Raw genomic sequence first — 4292 nt, 5'->3', positions numbered from 1 at the left:
CCCAAAGTTTTCACTATATTTCCTCTTTCTTATACAGCTCAATTTTTAACATGCAGCTTACTTATAATCTAAAAACAATTTTAAACATGATTGTCATAAAAATATTTTAAAACAGAGATGAAATATATAAAGGTAGACATAGATCATCCATGGTTACATCCGTTACATTTCTTTAGAAACAGAACTGTTTCTTCTCCTGTAAACAAACTTTTTTTTCACACATTTAAAACGAGGTCAGTGCTGACATAAAATTATCGCTCCACTCGCAGCCTTGTCTAGAGCCTTGCTTTAAGAAAGTTAAAGTTTGCACTGTGCTTGAGATACATGTTCTTCATCTTCACAGCCCCAGCACTCTTACTTGAGAGTATGAGTCAACAGAAGTTTGCAGGCTAAAACCATTCAATAATATCTTCGTCAATACTGGAATGGTAGTAAGTAACATTACAAAACATCAGAGGCCAAAAATGTTTCTTTGTTGGAGCCCAAGATTTTTACTTATTCTTCATTGCCTGAAAATACTGCTCACTTAACCTCTTCAGGAAAAAAAATATTCTGGAGATGAATAATTCCTTCATTAATGCTTCACCTAAGACGATTCCTTCACACTTATCCTCCCATGCTTTGTTGTTTTCATCCATTTGATGTAGCAGGCACCAAGAATCACCTTTCCTTTGGTGATCTGGCACAACGATCTCTTATGCTTTTTGCTAGTTGTTTGATAAATATTTTGCAAATTTTTCCAAGGTATGTGTGCACTGTTTTTTGTAGTTCCAGTTCTAAAGGTTTTATTAGGGAATGAATGTTGTCATCTTAAAAGAACAATTTCTTAGTGCTTCATAAACGGCTCTAAATGCTGGTTGCTTATCATCATGGTAAACACCTCTGCTCCGATGAAGAATAAAGATTCCTTATTCTGTTTCTTGGCAACTGCTTCCATGTAGACAATGAACTGGATGATAATTCCATTGACATGGAAAGGCAAAAAGACTTTCTGGATTAGGAAAAAACATGATATCCAACAGATCTTGATCGCCCATGTAATGTTTAGTTTGTATTCTTTAAGCCATGTCATATCTCTTCACTGTAGTCACACAGTTGTCATATCATTCTTGAAATACTTCCTTCTCATTTGAGTCATATTCATCAACATAACTCCAGTGTTTACTCCAGTTTTCGCACAGTATGGTTGCCTAGCAAAGCGACTATACCATTTTATTTGAGGTACCTTGTGTGCTGAGGCCACTGCAGCAATTTATGTGGAATTAAATTTCTTTAGTAAAGAACAAATACGATCAACAGGTCGTAAAAAGGCTATCAGTGTGGGAGTCAGCTTCTTTCAGGAATAACGGCAAGAACAATCTCTGCGAACCACATGGTTTAAGAGTTTTTCCACTGCTGCATTCTCACTTGGAAAGGTTATGGGGTATATTGTATAAGTAAATATTTGCAGAAATGACCCCTGTCACGTCTTCCTTTAAAGCTATGATGTAGCTAATCTTCAGCAAAAACCTGGAATTGAAGAGCTTTGATCCTGAAAATGATAGCTGATTTCAACATAGTTGAAGTCATAGTTTCTTCCAGTCTTTCACCACAAGCAACTACAGCTAGATGCATTTTCTCAACAGGCTGTATTTTCAGACTACACCTGTCCCACCCGCCAGGATGCGCAGCGGGACCAGCGCTGCCCACGCCTCTCATAGCACCGCATCCGCTTCCTGCCAGCCAGGAAGCCACTGAGGTCTGCGGCTTCCCGCCACCACCCCCTGCTGCTTCCTCCAGGGACATGGCGAGCTGGCTGAAGGCGTAAAGGAGCCAGCAGAAGCCGCAGGCCAGACACAGAGCCACCACGTGTGGGTAGCGCCGCATCGCCCCAGCCGTGTTCCTTGGTCTCCCGACATCCCCGCGCCCACCTGGCTAACTGGAGCAAAGGGACCATAGTTCTGGAAATTTACACTTTTTCTCTCCATAGATTCAGCAGCAGTGTCTAAAAGAAAAAAAATTCATCAATCAATCATTTATATATACTTTAGTATAAAGATAAAACACTGCGAACCAGTGGAACTGGATAGAAAGTAATTCAATTTTACAGAACACATCTGTTTTTCAGGCTCTTTCATTAAATATAAAAGAGCCATATACATTTCTGTGGAATTCTCCTTTTACTTAAGAATTCATTATCAGCGAATTAGTTTAAGGAGGCTATTTTGTTAGAGGCTGCGGTTGCATTCGAAAATTAGAATAGGAACAATGAGTTGTAAAAATTCAACATTTTATTTTATTTTTGAGATGGAGTCTCGCTCTGTTGTCCAGGCTGGAGTGCAGTGGTGCGATCTCGGCTCACTGCAACCTCCGCCTCCAGGGTTCAAGCCATTCCCCTGCCTCAGCCTCCTGAGTAGCTGGGATTACAGATTTGTGCCACCATGCCTGGCTAATTTTTGTATTTTTAGTGGAGAAGAGGTTTCACCATGTTGGCCAGGCTGGTCTCGAACTGCCAACCTCAGGTGATCCACCCGCCTCGGCCTCCCAAAGTGCTGGGAGTACAGGCATGAATCACTGCACCCGGTCAAAATTCAACATTTTAAACTACCACTTATTATATTCACTGTCTCTGTGATTTAACATATCTTTTTCGGTGGCCACAAAATTATAAAATGGATACAGAATAGTCTCTTTAAAAAAATTAAGGAAGTTCTTTTTTTTTCTTTTTTCTTTTTCTTTTTTTCTGAGACGGAGTCTTGCTCTATCGCCCAGGCTGCAGTGCAGTGGCGCGATCTCGGCTCACTGCAACCTCGGCCTCCCGGGCTTAAGGAATTCTCTGCTTCAGCCTCCTGAATAGCTGGGATTACAGGCACATGCCACCACGCCCAGCTAATTTTTTTGTACTTGTAGTAGAGACGAAGTTTCATCACCTTGGCCAGGCTGGTCTTGAACTCCTGACCTCGTGATCAGCCCACCTCGGCCTTCAAAAGTGCTGGGAGTATAGGAGTGAGCCACTGTGCCCGGCCGGAAGTTCTTTCTTCGTAAAAGGATTATAAATATAATTCCTACCGGCATGACACTTTTACTAATATAGGTTGACTTCTTGCTTCAAATAACCCATTCGTACATCTAAATTAATTTTGGTCAGTATGTGTGTGTGCATGTGTGTGTGTGGATATGTGTGTGTGGATGTGTGCATGTAAATGGCAGTAAAGGGTAAAAGGGAAGGTGGAAAAAAGGGAGATGGTCTAACATTTTTCACACATTTTTAAATACACAAAAGATATGTAGTAAAAACAATGGTGTAGTGAAAACAAAATATTGCAAACTAGAAAAAAACTTAGCCCACGGTCTCATCCGGTCCCGTCCCACCGCGGCGCCAGCCAGCGGTAAGCTCCATGCAGTTCAACAAGGGCCCCTCCTGCAGGCTCTTGGCGGACGTCCAGAACCGGCTCCTGTCCAAATATGACCCCCAGAAGGAGGCAGAGCTCCGCAGCTGGATGGAGGGACTCACCGGCCTCTCTATCGGCCCAACTTTCAGAAGGGCCTGAAGGACGGGATTATCTTACGCACACTCATGAATAAACTGCAGCCGGGCTCAGTCCCCAAGATCAACCGCTTCAGTGTAGAACTGGTACCAGCTAGCAAACCTCTCCAACCTCCTCAAGGCGATGATGAGCTACAGCATGAACCCCGTGGACCTATTTGAGGCCAACGACCTGTTTGAGAGTGGGAACATGAAGCAGGTGCAGGTGTTTCTTCTCGCCCTGGCAGGGAAGGCCAAGACTAAGGGGCTGCAGAGCGAGGTGGACATCGGTGAGGAGTACTCGGAGAAGTAGGAGTGGAACTTCGACGACGCCACCATGAAGGCTGGCCAGTGCGTCATCGAGCTGCAGATTACCAACAAATGTGCCAGCTAGTTAGGCATGACTGTGTACAGCAGGGCACGCCCTCGTGCATCTCTACTACCCCAAGAACCACATCCTGCCCCCCATGGACCACTCGACCATCAGTCTCCAGATACAAGCAAGTGCGCCAGCCAGGTGGGCATGGCGGCTCCCAGGACTCGGTGGCATATCTACGACACGAAGCTGGGAATCAAGTATGACAACTCTTCCATGTCCCTGAAGATGGGCTATGCAGACCGCCAACCAAAGCGGCCAGCTCTTCAGCCTGGGCTGACAGATATACTACCCCAAGTACTGCCTGGGATCACAGTGGCCCACCGGGCTCCCTCGGGCACCGGCGACTGCCCGGGGCCAGGGGAGGCCCCTGAATATCTCCCTTACTACCAAGAGGAGACCGGCTACTGA

The 4292-nt window shown here is 44.7% G+C and overlaps 2 pseudogenes; one reads left to right on the top strand and one right to left on the bottom strand.

Annotated features, from left to right (window-relative positions):
- Window positions 1-660: 660 nt before the first annotated feature.
- LOC116468784 (glucoside xylosyltransferase 1-like) lies at window positions 661-1866 on the bottom strand (annotated as a pseudogene).
- A 1316-nt stretch (window positions 1867-3182) lies between these two features.
- LOC116467825 (calponin-2-like) lies at window positions 3183-4292 on the top strand (annotated as a pseudogene).

Source organism: Hylobates moloch, unplaced genomic scaffold (genome assembly GCF_009828535.3).
Source record: "Hylobates moloch isolate HMO894 unplaced genomic scaffold, HMol_V3 SCAFFOLD_5, whole genome shotgun sequence".
NCBI lineage: Eukaryota > Metazoa > Chordata > Mammalia > Primates > Hylobatidae > Hylobates > Hylobates moloch.
This window is presented reverse-complemented; position numbering and strand designations above follow the sequence as displayed.